Source organism: Eleutherodactylus coqui, chromosome 12, assembly GCF_035609145.1.
Source record: "Eleutherodactylus coqui strain aEleCoq1 chromosome 12, aEleCoq1.hap1, whole genome shotgun sequence".
Lineage (NCBI taxonomy): Eukaryota > Metazoa > Chordata > Amphibia > Anura > Eleutherodactylidae > Eleutherodactylus > Eleutherodactylus coqui.
Window position 1 is genome coordinate 70,635,892 of NC_089848.1, and position 17,771 is coordinate 70,653,662.

General features: G+C 42.7%; 1 protein-coding gene across 1 annotated transcript in view; it reads right to left on the reverse strand.

Annotated features, from left to right (window-relative positions):
* The window catches only part of SLC4A2 (solute carrier family 4 member 2), a 74,778-nt gene extending 57,262 nt beyond the window's left edge, over positions 1-17,516 (reverse strand). Inside the window, exon 1 of the mRNA XM_066585090.1 lies at positions 17,455-17,516. The gene's annotated coding sequence lies outside the window, so the exon portion shown is untranslated. The remainder of the gene's footprint in view (positions 1-17,454) is intronic.
* Positions 17,517-17,771: the final 255 nt, after the last annotated feature.

A 17,771-nucleotide genomic window follows, 5' to 3' on the forward strand; every position in this document is an offset into this window, starting at 1 on the left:
GATTTGTACACCTCCAGACTGAGCTACACTGAAGCGCAGCTCCTGGCGTACCTGGGTGACATTCCCTTCCCCACACTGAGTGGAGACAGCGCGGCCCACCTGGATGGGGATCTAAGTATAGAAGAAATAACTGAGGCTATTAAGGCACTCCCCAATAGGAAATCACCGGGCGTGGATGGGCTCCCCGGGGAGTGGTATAAAAAAAATGTGGAAATCCTGGCCCCGCGACTCCTCACACTATATAATTCTATTTTGCGGGAAGGGGCGCTACCGGACACAATGCGTAAAGCTCTCATAATAATGATCCCTAAAACCGGAAAGGATCCCACGGACTGCGGCTCTTACCGTGCCATTTCCCTTCTCAACAACGACGTAAAAATACTCGCAAAAATACTGGCGACGCGTATAAACTCTGTACTAAAAGAGATCATACACGCGGACCAGTCCGGCTTCATGCCTGGCAAAAGTACGGACATGAACCTGAAGAGGCTCTTTAACCACTTGTCGTACAAGCACACTAACTGCGGGAGGCGCACCCTGGTATTCATAGATCAGGCAAAGGCCTTCGACTCAGTAGAGTGGAAGTACCTATGGGCGGTGATGCGGCGGTTCGGATTCGGGCCAACTTTTATTAAATGGATCGAGATCTTGTACGACTCCCCGGTGGCCAACATTAAAACTAATACACATGTCTCTGCCCAATTCTCCCTGAGCGGAGGCACAAGACAGGGCTGCCCTCTGTCCCCCGCCTTGTTTGCCCTCGCCATAGAGCCTCTTGCGATCCAAATCCGAACGTCACCAACAGTGAAGGGATTTAAACTGAACAACTACGAAGAGCGCATAGCGCTCTATGCAGATGACACCCTACTCTTCCTCCAAGACCCGGAGGCGTCTCTAGACGCAGCCCTGATTATATTCGACGCATTCGGCGCACACTCTGGCGTTAAGGTCAACTGGGACAAGACTCACTTACTGGCGGTGGACCCTGCGGCCGCCGAGCTCCCTCTGCCCGCCCCGCTGAGCTGGACAACCCAGACCACCTACCTGGGAGTAAAGGTCTCAGCAGAACTGTCCGCCTTTTACAACTCCAACCTGGTCCCCCTCTTGGCATGGGCCGGGGAGGCAGCGACACGCTGGGCCTCTCTCCCACTCACGCTGGTGGGCAGAATAAACCTGCTAAAAATGAAATTGCTACCAAAATTCCTGTATATACTGCATAATTCTCCTATGTTAGTCCCTAAAAAATTCTTCACTAAGCTCCGTGGGATCGTACTGCGCATACTGTGGAGGGGCACTGCACCCAGGATTAAATTGGAGACTCTGTGCCTCCCATCGAGTGGAGGGGGACTGGCCCTACCGCACTTCTATTACTACTACCTGGCCAGCCAACTGGTATACGCGGGATGGTGGATATGCTCGTCAAATTACAACCCGGCGGTGGGCCTGGAACGTAGAATGGTGGACCCTGCTCAGAACCTACGGGGACTGCTATTGAGCGGCCCCTCATCCTCAATCGCCCCTCTGCCTACTCCCATGCTGGTGACACTGGAGACCTGGCAACGGGTCACGAGACTGTCCACTACAGAGGAGACTGCGCGATCCCCACACACTCCCCTCTGGAATAACCCCAAACTGCCACACTTCCAGCGCTTCCCGGAGTCCGCCTTTTGGAGACGCCGGGGCGTCAATGTCCTCTCTGACATAGTCAGCGAGGGCAAGTTTTGCACCTTTATGCAGCTACGGGTTGCCCACGGCCTGCCTGAAAACTACTACTTTAGGTACTATCAATTGCGAGATGTAGCCGGGGCTCAGTTTGGAGGTTTGTCTATCCCACTATCCATGACACGGCTGGAGAGCCTGGCGCAGACGTGCAATCTTGTCAAACCGCTGTCGAGTTTTTATGCCCACACGGTGCGGTGCTTGGCCCCGCTAGGCGAAAGGGCCGTACAGAGATGGGAGGGAGATATTCCTGACCTGACCTCAGGGGAGGACGAGGATATACTGGGTGGCTCTGGTCCCCCCCTGGTTAGCGCTAGAGACAAGCTCATCCAAGTTAAATTTCTGCACCGCATATATTATACCCCCTCCAGGTTGTGCACCATGGGCCTGCTCCCTACTGCAACGTGCCCACGATGTTTGGTGGCGGATGGGACGGTCATGCATGTGTTCTGGGAGTGCGCGGTCCTACAGGAATACTGGAGAGACGTGCTTGTCTTCATGGAAACACATCTAGGGGCACCGAGGATCATGCATCCTGGAACGTGCCTCTTTGGGCTTGTGGGAGACCTGCCGGTGGCGGCAGCAACACGTACATTATACAAGTTGTTACTCTTCTATGCAAAAAAAGTGATCCTACTTAATTGGAAACACCCTGGGAGGCCGACTAGGAGCGCATGGATCCGGGTCGTTAATGCTGAAATCCCAATGTACAAATTGACATACATGGCCAGGGGGTGCCCTGAAAAATTCGACAAGATTTGGGATAGCTGGGTGAGTTGCCCCGCGACCGCGTCGGGAGAGCCAAGCCAGGCGGTAGGGGGGGAGTGAGGGAGAGAGAAGGATAAAAAAAGAGAGACATCTGCTAAATCTGCTTTCTACGATAAAACCCTATGCTCAGAAAACTAATTTTTTTTCTCCTCTATTCCCACAGTTGCTCTTAAGAGAGTCGCGCCAAGGGGTTGGGGGGGGCTAAGTTTAAGTTTTTGGGGTTTTTTGGGGGCTTTTTTTTTTTTTTCTCTTCTTCCTGATTGATCACAGCTGATTTATTCAAGGTTAAATTACTGTTTAGCAATAACTGATAAAGTTAAGAGTTTAAAGGGGGGGGGGGGGAAGAAATAAAAGTACTAGCCAGGTATAGCATGCCAAGAAGAAATATGTATATGTACGCAGGCAAAGGTTATCTCTACCCTGTTTCTCATGATATGTACTATCTGCTGAATCTGACACCTGCGGTGACAGCTATCCGTGTTTACGTGTTTATATGCTTGTTAATTTCTGGCTAAATAAAATTCCTTTAAAAAAAAAAGTATATTGCAGGGGGGTATGCATGGGTATGGTTACATGCTTAAAGGCTAAGGAAACCTTTGTGCATAAAAAATCAATACCAACATATCTTACTAAGTCCCTGTAAAAGAATTGATGCACTTATTTGTTGTTTTTTTGCATTGCATTTTCCTTCTCATGCATTTTAAAAAGCATCATACTTGGTTTGCAGGCTCTCCTATATTCAAGTTTCTGGCTCAGGTTCATTCCCAGCACTGGTCAGCTGGTCTCTTATGAACTTGCACAAGCTCAGCTCTCCTTCCCCTCTCCTCTTTCAGAGGCTGCGTACCATAACACATGCACACTCAATACTACACAACAATCTGTCCATCCTCTGTTGGTCCATACTTCCTTACTTCTGAAAAGAGCAGAAAATTCACTCAAATTGAATTACAGCCCTCTGTAATAGTAGGTTTCTCTGTTCTGTCCTTCTGATCTCCTCCACCATTCCCTGGCACTATCATATCCCTGAAATAGCTCAGTGGAGAGGCACTGAATACACGTTCACAACAAGGAAGCGGGCTAGGGGGGAAGCTGTCAGTTTACTGTGACTAATATAATTTGCTAAGATTTCAGTCCTCTAGTCTGCAGTGCCTTGGAAAACAATATAAGTATAGAAATCAAACTGAAATTTTTGATGAAAACCAACTAAAATAAGTCTTCATTTCCAAAACCAAATTGATGAAAAAAGGAGAGTGCAAAGGTGTACATAGCCTTTAAAACCATCCCATGGCTGGAGTAGTTCTTTTTTCTTTGTTTTGCCAGCTGCCTGAGCTTACCCCTCCCCTCATCCTAGGAGTGCTGATCCTTGAATGTATATATAGAGTACCCGCCCCATTGCCTATGTCTAGAGCTGTGGACGGGGCAGAGAGGAGTGTGGAAAACAAAGCTGAACCCCAGCCCATCAGGAACAGGAGAGGGTAGGTTTTTAGGGGCTGGACTGGAAATGCAAGCAAGCAGGAGAAAGTAGTATGCTGAGAGACAAGTGGGAAGAAAAGGATAGTGCTGGAGAAAAACAAGCACCCAGAGACTTATAGGCTGCAGACAGACTCCGTGACAACTACCAGTAGCACCAAGTCAGGTGAGATCTGGCGTGACTTGGTGCGTATAGACCGCCACACCTTGCTCACTGCACAGATGCTGCTTCCCTTCTGACTACTACCCTGTTTCCCTGAAAATAAGACATACCCTGAAAATAAGACATAGCATGATTTTCCAGGCTTTTTGAGGATGCTTGAAATATAAGCCCTACTCCAAAATTAAGCCCTGCTAACAGTTAATTAAAAGCGTCAATTTAAATAGTATCCAGGCAGCTAAGTTAAACCTTTTTGAACAAAAATTAATATAAGACACTGTCTTATTTTCGGGGAAACACGGTATGTACAAGATGTATAACTTATACCAGCTATACATATATAATTATATACAGAAGATGCCCAAATTATACTAGCATGCTCCATATCACTGTATACAACCCACATTCCAAAAAAGCTGATTTGGAAATACATAACTACCGTATATTTTATTCACAGTCGAACATAGAATACATTTCAGAAGGTGAAAGTGAGACATTTTTCCATTTCATTCTAAGAAAAAACGAATTTAGAAATTGATGGCTGCAACGCATCTCACAAAAGTTGGGACAGGGCATATCTACCATTGTGTACTATCCCCTCTTCTGGGAGTTTTTCGTAGAGGAATGTTGCCCCATTCTTGTCTGATGTTGGATACTTGCTGCTCGGCAGTTCTGGGTCGTCTTTGATGGATTTTTCATTTCATAATGCGTCAAATGTCTTCTATTGGTGAAAGGCCTGGACTGCAGGCGGCCGGTTCAGCACCCCAAATCTTTTTCTATGGAGCCATGTTATTGTGGTGAATGCAGTATTTGGTTTAGCCCTGTCCTTGCTGAAATATGCAAGGCCTTCCTTGAAAGAGATATTGTCTGGATGGGAGCATATACTGCTCAGCATTGCTAGTGCCTTTCAAGATGTGTAAACTGCCCATGCCACTGCCCAGACACTATTGCAACCCGTACCATTAGAGATGCAGGCTTTTAAACTGTGCACTGATAACAAGCTGGATGGTCCCCCTCCTCCGAAGGACAGGACAACCGTGATTTTCAAAAATAATTTCAAATTTTGATTCATCTGACCACAGAACAGCTTTCCATTTTGCCTCAGTCTATTTTAAATTAACTTTGGCATTTCTGGATTGTGTTGATATATGGATTCATCTCTCCGTAGTACAGCTTTAACTTGCATTTGTGGATTGCACGACCAACTGTGTTCACAAACAATGTTTTTGGAAATATTCCTGAGCCCATACAGTGATTTGCATTACAGAATCATGCCTGTTTTTAATACAGTGCCGCCTGAGGACCCATAGATCTCGAAGATCCACTACTGATCATGATTTTCTCCAGATTCTCTGAATCTTTTGATGATATTATGTACTGTAGATTGTGAGATATTCAAAGTCTGCACAATTTTACATTGAGGAACATTTTTCTGAAATTGTTACAATTTTTAGATGCAGTTTTTCACAGATTGGTGAACTTCTGACCATTTTTGCTTCCGAGAGACTCTGCCTCTCTAACATGTTCTATTTATACAGTCATGTGACTTGGTAGAAAATTGATTATCCAGCTGTTTTTCATTAATACTACTTACTTTTCCAGTCTTTTATTAACCCTGTCCCAACTTTTTTTTAGATGTGTTGCTGACATCCGTTTCTGAATGAGTTACATTTTTTTTAAATGAAATGGAAATATGTCTCACCTTTCACCTTTAATATGTGTTCTATTATGAGAAATTGCATTCCTTTTTTTCATTACATTTATTTATATTTCATACAGCATCCCAACTTTTTTGGAATTGGGGTTGTACAAGATTATGTTTGACCCGTTTTGCTTGAACCAGTGTTGACTCGGATTTGCCTCCCTAACAAAGTTATTCTTTACACTCATCGTACACCAAATAAGGGGCAAATCTCTAATTTATTACTCTGAAGAACATTGCTGGCTGTACGTTCCGAGGACGGTCAGCAAGCTTGCTCTGTCCTCTTGAGAGACCTCTTGCAAGACTTCTCAATAAGTGAACAATATTGCCCACTGTCGGTGTCCTCAGTAAGTGTTCTCAGTTCATCAATGTTATTCTTAGTCACATGACAATGATGTCCTGCAGTCAGCAACTTACTATTTACTTACTGTGAAGTGAACAATACTGTCTCCAAGTCATAGCGCTTCCGTGTAGTCAGATGGTAAGTAGATTAAGTTGTTGTAAAGGAAAAAAGTAGGTAAGAAGAAAGACACCCCATCCTTGAAAAAATCCTGCATGCATACGTCCCTTGTGTATTGATATAGTTGTAGGTAAAAAAGATGTACTGTATGTACTTGAGTCTTAGCCCACCCGAGTATAAGCCGAGCTATACTCGAGTATATACTGGGTAAAAAAAGAAACCTCCATACTCCCCTCCCAACCGCCGTCTGTGTCCCCAGCAGCGGTGCGGAAAGCTGCTGGAATCCTCCCCGCTGTCATCTCTCGCCGTCCTCTCTGCGTGCGGCAAGCTGCTTTAGAATCCCCACCCCCCCACCCCGCTGTAATCTCCCTGCTCGGCTTTCAAATCCAGCACTGTCAGCGCTGTGATTGGATCGAGCGCCATCCAATCACATCCGGAGCTCGATCATTCACAGCCAATCACATCCTGATGGAGGGGGATGATAGAGCCGAGCAGAGAGGACGGCAGTAGATGACAGCGGGGAGGATTCCAGCAACTTGCCGCACTGCCGCCGGGAGCAGAGAAATTGAAGCAGTTTTCCACACCGCCGCCGGGATACAGACACCGGCTCGGAGGTGAGCATAAAGTTGTTGTTTTTTTTTACCCTTCCCTGACTCTGACTCAAGTATAGGCTTTTTCAGTACAAAAAAATGTGCTGAAAAACTCGGCTTATACTCGGTGTGTGTATATATATGGTATATTGGTCCAACATGTCTCTTAAAAAAAATGAATATTTATTAGAATGTATCCATAAGAAAGTTAAAATCTCGGCAAGAAAACTAAGCCTTAATCATAGTTTATAGCCTGTACAAGACGCAAGTAATTTAAAGGTAACAGGATATGACATAACAAAAGTATGACCCCTCCTACTAATGAATAGATAATGAGGAAATGAAATGCATAAGAAACAATGAAAAACAATTTTAAAAACTTAGCATATAAACATAAGATCAGATCTAAAGTTAATACCATGTGGAAATCTGGTTTGTAGCCACATAATCCAATAAGCCTCTATTGAAAGCAATTTTTAAAAACCAATCTCTATTCCTAGCTGGATGGCACACCCCTTCAATGCCAAGAACTTTAAATGACAATGTATTCCCTTGGCGGATTTCAAAAAAATCTCTGGATGCTGTAGGTAGGGAACATCTCAATATACCCGAGGAGCAATTGGAGTCAAATATATGTTGAGCCATACATACTTTCTATTTGTGTAATGTACATCCGGCATATTCCTTGCAACAGATTAGTACAGTGAAGGTCTTGAAATCTTGCTGTTTTCACACCTGCCACTAGAGCACTATAGGCTGACATTTCGAGTTTTCTACAGCTCATTTATCAGCTTTGCTGCGTGGACAGGGATAAAGTTTACTTTGCCCTTACTTTTGAGGGCACAGTTAAAGTTATCCCATTATTATTATTAGAGGGTGGGATCTGCTCTTATCTCATGATTAGAAGGTGGGATGGAGGAGTCGTCTTATCATTTGAGACAGGGTCAGCAGAGTCATCTCATCATCATCATTGGTGCATGAGGGACAGCTGTGGATGGCTAGCTACGGCAGGAGAGTAATATACATGCCGATTATGCTCTGCATGGTGCTCCCCTGTCACTCCCTACTCTTTAGGGGTGGGGTGTATACCATCACTTTTTGGGGACTGTAAAAGAATATGAGAATTCTCTATCAGTTGATTCCTATTCATTGCAGCTGTCATAAAGTCAGGGTCATTCAAAGCTACACACGCCTAGGGCCTAGAACCAGGGAGGTCCAGGAAGATGTAAAAAAATGTTTTTAAAAATAGTGAAGAAAGACTTATATTGTTTTACAAAATTATAACAAAAAGCTTTAAGTCTTTGGAAATTGAGATTGTTAGAAAAAGCAGGCAACATGAACTACCACTTTTTCATATTCACATTTTGCAGCTTCCCACGTGTAAATATCATGCATGCATGGACTGCTGAGTTGTGTTGTGCGTGGCTATGTCTGTGAGTGAGTCTGTGAGAATAGAAAACAAGGAAAGGAAACGGTTTAAGCATACCTGCACTTTTCAGAATAAGCTGCTACATGGCGTATAGCATATTTGGCCATTAAATGACTTGTATCCTACATTTATCACCACTTCTCTCCTCTGCAGGCTGTATCTCTGATTTTCAGTTCTCTCAAAACTGGTCAGAGGAGCCTGCTGTTATGTAACTCCTATACACTGCACATAGAGAAAACAGGATTTTACATGCAACGATTATTGCTCAAAATACGCTCTAAAGCCATCCTTTGAGTGATAATCATTGTGTGTAAATGCTCCGATCTTTCACTCTTCAGCTGAACGATGGTTTTTAGGTGAGCATAAAATCCATCGTTCAGCTAGAGAGAAGATAACACAGACAGCATGTGTGTTGACTGTCCATAGTGCTGTATCCTCCATGGGAGCACTGATTACATCGTATTCAGCTTGTAGCCCTGTAGCAGAACAAAGGAGCTGTATGCAGAGAACTTGCCACCTGCTATTCTCTGCATATAGGTCTGGAGGCTCATTTACATGCAAATGAAGGTGATAAGCTTCTAATGGACATTAGTGTCCATGAGCAGTTTATGCAAAACAATCACTCAAAACCTATCTTTTGAACGATTATCTTTGCGTGTAAATGAGCCTTTATTTTCAATAGCACAGATAGAGACATAATATCATTAGGGAGGACAATGGGGGAGAGTCGCCTAAATATGATTGTAGATAGGTCTATCGAGGCAGAATTAACATAAGAGGTTTCTGCTGATGACTCAATAACTGAGTTTGACTGTGGAAAAACTCAAAACGCATTTCCTGAATGTTGACTTTCTGACCTGATTCTGACCTGCTTGGGCTGTTGTTGTTTTGTACATGGATAACAGTCTGTAAATGCAATCCAAAAAAAGAAAAGATCTAAAAATAGTCCTAAGTACTACCCGAGAGCTGATATTTACTTATGTTGGTGATTGTGTGTATTCGGTTCGGGGGAGAACCTGAATTCACCTTTGTGCTTAGGTCCTAGCACACTTTTAACTCGAACCCGCATCAAGTGTATTGCTGCACTCTCTATATAAACAATACAGGAGTGAAGAGGGTATCTCCAAAATGACCATGTCTATGACAAGTTCTGTAAGGTAGTGAAAGAATCCATCCTCCATAGGAGAACTCACCGATCAAGAAACTGAGCAGTGATCCCACTACAATGCTGCCACCGTGAGTTATGAGTGCCCCTGCCACTCTGAGAATTGCAGATAGGATGCCAGGCAGTGAATATGTGTATTACAGTGGCGGCACTATTACTTATACTAGCCGATAGATGGTGCTTCTGCACAAGCAGAAGTACTCTGCATAAGCTGAGCAGAATAAAATATATGTGCTTGGGCCGATGCTGATGATTACCAGCCTCTCAAGTAGATACCACATGTGTCTGCTTCTGGACCCTTGAGTGATGCTCATCATCTCTCTGTATCTACTCCCTAGCTATTAAGGAATTCCCGTCTCTGGACCCTACAATCTAATTCACCTGATCGTTTATTAGGTTTCCTAAAACTACTTCCGTTCATAACATCACAATTCTGTACAATGTTATCTGTTACATTTATTAAAAATTCATTAAAAAAATTGAAACAGAACAATTATTAGATGCCACCTCCATTATGACAAGTGGTGACACCACTAGTATGCATTTGTAGAGCATATGCCGCATGGAGTGGCCACATGCCACTGCTGTGGGTTGGACCTCCTGTATATGGCAAGCAGGTGCTCTGTGTAAATATGGCTGCACACCGGGTCCAGTACACCAGACCTGGACAGAGACACCGACTGGAGATGAGCAACGGAGACAGTGACTGCGGTGCCAGAGGGTGCAGGAGGAATGGGAGTCTCCTGTCTGACCAGTGTCGGCAATGATAGAGTCGAGTGAGCAGGTGTGCCATTGAATAGACAGCTGCAAGAGATGACCACAATCTAGCAGTGACCCCTTCTGAATTCTGCATGCGGCACGAAAATCTGACTCTTTTCACGGTCCCATGCGTGCGCTTTCCCATTGACATATATAGAAGAGTGCGCGCACCTCAGAGTTGGACATCATTGGATTGTGGGTGAGTATAAAAAATACATCACTCGGCTCCCTATCAAAAGCCCGGTTAAGCTCCTCAGCTGAGACATCCCCAAAAAGTCTCCCCTCTGAACCCCATATTTCTGCTGGATCACCCCAATCAAACATAATTGGTCATCGTGGCACAGATCTGCCAGAGTTGATCCCTCTTATCTTCTACACGTAATCTTCCCACATTGGCATCAAATGATAAAAGCAATCCATTCAAAATCACTAAGCAAAGTTTTTGTCCTCGGCTCCACAATCTTTGTGCATGAATTAGCAAATCCTCAATGAGTCAGAAATTATTTTTGAAGGTAGGCAACCTAAACTTTCACATTTTGGAATCTGTTTCAATTTCCAGTGATCTTTTAGGATAGAGGCCTCTCAATGAACTCAGGGCAGAACTATATTTTCTTGCCACAATTCCCTAATGAGTTCCAAAGTGGCTGTTTTATAATAAACCAATGGATTAGGAATTCCCAGTCTACCTAATTTCATGTGTAGACATGCCACCTTCCCTGTCACCCATACTTTCCCTCTACCTCCTCGCCATATAAACCTTGAAGGGAACCTGTCATGTCCCCACAACACCGTAAACTTAAGTTATTGTGCTGCTAGTGGATGTGACAGGGAGCCGGGTGATGTATTTTTTAAAATCGCCCGCTCCTGCGATCCAGTGCTGTCACCCAGTGAAGTCATGTGACACACAAAATTTTGATTCTTTTCAGGTTCTTGTGCACGCGCTTTCTATTAGACTTGGGGCGGTGTAATGTCAGAAACGCGTCAACAAAGCTTTTTGTGTTGTGTTTGCAATTCAAATATTTTTTCCTAAACTAATAAGAATAAAGTTTTGGCTTTTAATTTTCCAGGCCTGGGTTGAATTGGCTTTTCCTATAATTTACAGGCATTTCAGAAGGCAAGAGAGTGTGAGATATGTCCTTGCTACTAATGGCTGTATCTCAGGCTGTAGGCAACTAAAACATTGATTTTATGCTTGTGTTAAAGCCAGGAATCTTAGCCAGGATCGCGGTTCTATCCGTAATACAACCCGAGATATATGACGTTAGAAGAAAATAAAGTGAGAACTGCATTTAACTGCAACTCTCACTTCCAACTTGATCTCAAGTTGAATTACATCTAGAGAATCAAATTTGGTCTTGTTTTAAAGACAATGAGCTTAGAAACAAGATAAATATTGATTCTCTAACTGCTACATAGTTTGAAATAGAACAAGTTGAAGTGACATCCTATCATGCAGCTTTGATTTAAGTGTAAGGAGGAGCAGCGGCTGACAGGCTGCAGGAGAGAGAAGAGATGAAGATCAGACGCTCCTGTACAACCATAGATTATCCATGGGTAGGGGGTAACATGGATTTTTGTTCATATTATCACCCCTCCAATCAATCAGATTTGGGGGTCTTTTTTTCTTTCAGCAAAGTCATGAGAAAATGTCTGTTTGTACCTGACCTTTATCATAAAATATGCTGAACGCTTCGCTAGCAGCATCCATTACATGCAACAGTCATAGCGATAATCATTAGCCATAGAAAAAAATGTCTAATACATCTGAAAAAGTTTTACTTCAGTCAGAACAGACATTTTACCCCACTGTCACCATAAACAATCGTTTTCATTTTTTCCACAAAAAAGTCAGTATTTGGCTGCCTTCAGCATAATATGGGTGCTTTTGTGCTTGTTTTACAGACACAACACCTAAACCTCTTATGGTTCATCACAGTTATTGTGCTTTAGCTCTGGTTCTGACGAGCTGTAGGAGATTCGAGTCTCATGCTCAAAATATGGGAGCAAAAGTGCCCCTGTTTTACACTTGTCTGAAAGTGGTCTTGGTTAACCCATTACATTAGATTTGGGGATTTACAGGGTTACGATTTGTATAGGGGCTGGGAAATGATATACCTATTTCACCCCCAGTTTAATTTGCATGCAAAATTAAGTTAGTGCATTAATGCAGGTTTGGCATTTTTTTAACATATGCACCTGTGAAGATAGACATGTGGTATTTATGAACGCCTCCTATCTTACAGATTTTTGCAGAATACATCTTGATTGTATAAGAGGTCCACTTGAGTACAAATTTTAGTTGCAAATTAGAATTTTCATGACATTTTTGCTTATAATCACTGTTTGATGCAAAGTTGCATGAAGGTGGTTGTGTGTATAAATTACTAAGCTGTAATTTTATAGACAGTATGCTTTGTGCTCTCAAAAAGATTTAGATTTTGGTAACATAGTGGCTGTTTGTTGTGAGAAGTATATATTCTTAACAGCCAGATATTACGTGGCTCCTGGTTTGGCACTTGTGAGAGCACATACTATTGTAGATATAGATGATTGAGGTATAGATAAAATTTGCACACCTGGATCTATTCTTTTTGTCTATATAGTTCTATATGAGTGTGAGGAGTAAATGCTTTCAAAGATTTTTTTAATAAAGTAATTCCTGTTTGTCACAAAGTTACATGAAGGTGAACATAGCTGTAAACAGCCCATCAAGACATCCGCAATTTGTATATTGTCAGTAAACATATACGTAATAAGGGGTGCACTTATTTTTCAAGGAGTGTAATTCCTATATTTTAGTTTTTTAAAAAATGTTTACTGTAGCTTAAGACCAGATTTTTGGCCTTTCTAGTTCTGGTAATTTTTTTTAGCGCTGTGCATGTAGACATGGGCCAATTTGGTGTATATGAACTTTGCACTTATTGAACTTTTATCTTTAGGAGGTATTATATATCTCATTTTCTGCTTGGGTCACACTTTTAACCACGAGTCTAAATTTTTAAGCATTGTTTTTTTTAAATTACACTTTGATTCAATGTTGCATGAAGGTTCCTGTGTGTATAAAGTGCTGAGTGGCATTTTGACACTGTGCCAGGTGTCTACTTTTAGAGAACATATGGGTATGGGGGATAGGTTGCTTTAACACCTGTGTTAGGGTCTGTTCAGGGTTCCTGTTTCTCTACTCCGTTTTTGGAAGAGAGAAACTGAAATTAACTTGAAAAAAAAAATCAGTTTTTTTCCACATTAATTCGAATGGAGTTTCCAAAAAAATGGAAATTAAACAGAAACACTTCCGTTTGCTTCTATTTTGTCAGGTTTCTGTTTTTTTGGTTGGAAAAATCGCATAATCTGCAGCATTATTTTTCCGTCCATAAAAACGGAACTCTGACCAAATGGAAGCCTTTTCGTTTTTTTAATGGGGAAAAAAACATCTGTTTTTTCAGTTTGATTTTAGTTTCTCTCCTTCAAAAACGGAGCAGAGAGACAGAAACCTTGAACCGAGTCCTAACGCAGGTGTGAAAGCAGCCTTAGTATGACTCTTTATCTTGTAATTTAGGTTTTATTTGTACATGTCAAAACTGAGAAAATTAGTTTTGGCTACCAGAGGTGCAGAATGTTTAAAAAGCCCTGGCAGCTAAAAGCTGAAAGTGTAGCACCCTCCTGCTGGAGTGTCAGTTACACGCAATAAAGGTTTGGTGTACTGCAAACAGCTATGACTTTGCCTCTGCCTGCCATCTAAAAACAGAATAGGACAGCTTCAACATTTAGTAAAAAAACACAAACTATTCTTTTATAGACTGAAATGTAAAGAATTACACAAGAATCACACACGAGATATAAGGAACCTGCAAGGATATTTCCACTGTCCTATCTGAGAACAAGATATGATAGTAGGAGGGACGTTGAGCTCCGATATCTGTCTGTCTAGCTATCTAAGCGAAAACCCTCACTCAGTAACTCACGCACTCACCACTAATTCTCTAACTTCCCAATGTCACACAAATGTGAAATTTGGCACAACCATTCTTTAGGTCCTAAATAGGAAAAGTAAAGGGGTCGCCACTTGATTATTCAATTTGAAGCATTAAAAACACGATACATGAGAGAGTTCTTTTCTCAGAAACCGTAGAGCCTAGGGAAATGATTTTTTTGCATACACACTACCTTTAGGTTGTGGAAGCGTACTAAGCAGGCCTTTTTGAGAAATTCAATGTCCAACTGCAATAATTTGCGATCAAAATGCGAATCTCGAAAGCCCAATTCACTCACAGACTGACTGACTCATCAGTAATTCTCTAACTTCCCGCTGTCGAACAAATTTGAAGTTTGCCACAAACATTCTAAATTGAAAAAGGAAGGGGGGCGCAACTTGATTATTCAGTTGGAACTGCAAATATCTGCAATACATGAGATTCTTTTCTCAGAAACCATAGAGCCTAGGGAAATGATTTGCTGCACACCTTTCGGTCGTAGAGGTGAACTAAGCAGGTCCTTTTGAGAAATTCATTGTCCAACCACAATAATTTGCGATCAAAACGCGAATCTTGGAAATGCGGTATGACAATAGCAAAAGTGAAGAGGTTGCAACTTGATTATCTACTTCACCTTTATGTGTATATGCTGAGGAGAATCTACCTCACAACTCTGTGTATATACTGAGGAGAATGTCTCATCTCTATTTGCATACTGAGGAGAATCTACCCCACCCATAGGGCAAAAACACGGGCGAATGCGCAACTACGCTTGCCGCTACGGAGCGTAGTTGTGCATGAACCAGGGTTTTTCATGTTTGTTTTATCAGGCCATTCAAAGTCCACGCCATAGAGTCCTGCCCTATCTTTCCAGCACACAGTTCTTACTATATATAGGGCAAGTCCTATTTTTCTCGCTCCGTACTATTAACGGGCAATAATACAGCTAATGAAAACAAAACCACTGAAATCAATGGTTTCATCCCTTTATGTGGCCGTGATTATCACCATCGCACACCGGACTAAAACACACCAATGTGAAGAAGCCCTTATGTGTATATACTGAGGAGAATCTAACTCGCATCTGTATATATAAATGTGAAAGCCCTGACTGACTCCCTCATCACTGAATGACTCATCACGAAGGGCTTCTTCACATGCAGGTGATGATCACGGCCGCATAACGGGACAAAACCAAACCATTCATTTCAATGATTTTGTTTTCATTAGCGGTATTGTCGCCCAGTAATAGTACAGGCGAGAGAAGATAGGACTTATCCTATATATGGTATTAACAATGTGAGAGAAAGACATGGCAGGACCTATCTTCTCGCTCTTTTTTCAAAGTCGCGCTGTGGCGCGGAGTTGGAATGGCCCAATTAAAAAGAGAAAACCCTGGTTCATGCACAACTACGCTCCGTAGCGGCGAATGTAGTTGCGCATACGCCCATGTGTTTTTGGCCCAAGTGTGGCAGCCCCTCCTAAAACACAAAAAAATGAGCTAAACATGAGAAAAACAGGGCATGGTCACCTCTACATGCACATTAACGTTTTTTCACACAGACCGATGGTCTGCATGAAAGCACTCATTGCAGGTCCAATTTCTGTTCGTATCATGGACGGGTGAGAAATATGACATACTAATGTATGTGTGTAAATCAGACAGCACACAGACAGGTATCCATGTGCTGTCTGATGCCACTTGTGCCCGAGCATCTCGGATGCAACTGGCACACATGGGCAGTGTGCACCCAGCCAACAGCAGAGTACGTCCTCACAGGACTCTCAGGAGTGATCTTGTACTTCCTTTGCCCAATACAGTGATTGACAGTCTTCTGTTGTCACACACTGCTACAGGGGAAGCTATCAATCAGCCTGTGTAAAGGGGGATATCAGGACTCTCACTGTCCGTCCTAGGAGTGCTGTCAGGATTTACTCTGTTGTTTACTCAGAAATCCCTCACTAAATCCTATAAATTACAGCGCTCAGTTTCTCTTCCTCTATTATACACTGTTCCCAGATAGCGCAGCAAAAACCACCCGGCTGGTGCACTTCAAGGACCCAACCAGACGTTTTGCAGTGATTTGGCAATAGTGTGGAGTCAAGCAGAGTGTGGGAGATATATATATATAACTCGGGCGAAGCCGGGTATATCAGCTAGTACTGTATAACCCCTGAGAATTCACAATATGTCTAATATGTCACAATGAATCCCCCAACTTATCACAATGTGTCTGCCACCCCGTCACAATAATTTTTCCCTCGACGTATTAGAATGTATTTCTCACCGTGTTACAATGTATCACTCAACAGGTCCCAATGCATACCCCAACATGTCACAATGGATTCCGCACCATGTCACAATGTATTCTACACTATGTCACAGTGAATCCTACATAATGTTACAATGTGTCCCCTAACATATATTTGCCACCATATCACAATATATCACTCAACATGTAACAATGCATACCCAATATGTGACAATGTACTCACCACCATGTCACAATGCATTCCACATCATGTCACATTGTACCCCGTACTACGGTATAGTATGTCATAGGGTATGCCCCACTATGTCACAATGTATTCTACACCATGTCACAGTGTATCCCACACAATGTTACAATGTGTCCCCTAACATATTACAATGTGTTCACCACCATATCAGAATGTATCACTCAACATTTCCCAATGCATACCCCAACATGTCACAATGTATTCTACACAATGTTACAATGCGTCCCCTAACCTATCACAATGTATCATTCCACCTGTCACAACGCATACCCCAGTATGTGACAATGTATCCACCACCATATCACTATGGATTCCGCATCATATCACATAGTATCCCATACTACGGTATTCTATGTCATAGGGTATGCCCCACTATGTCACAATATATTCTTCACCATGTCACAGTGTATCCTCCACCATGTCACAATTTGTCCGCCACCACGCTACCAAGTTTCTGTCCATCACCATGTAATAATGTAACTCCAACAATATTACAATGTGTTCAGTGCCGTCACAATGTATCACCCAACATGTCACAGTCTATCTCTTAACATGTCACAATGTGTTCGCCATCATGTCACAATGTATCTCCTAAAATGTCAGTGTGTTCATCAACATGTCACAATGTATCCCCCATCATGTCCCAATGTGTCTCCCACAATCCTCTTCTATCCACAGAATGCGCATATCTCCACTGACACACAGAGAGCTGGATACAGTAACACAAGTAGCAGCACATACCTCTGTCTCATGATCTGTGCAACCGGCTGAGATATCACTGAGTGCGTGCAGGAATGCTTACACCAGAGCACAGAGCCCTCCCCTATATACAGCACTGCCTAATAAACAGAACTGCCCCTTTAAAGTACACTGTCCTTATATACACAAGACCGTACCTATATACTCAGCACTGTCCCTACACAGGACGTCTGCCCTTACATACACAGGACTACCCCTAAATATGTAGCACTCTACTTTATAGGTGCATCACTAGGCAAAGCACCCTACTGTACATATATACCCAGCACTATATGTATAGCACCGGGGGTATATATAGT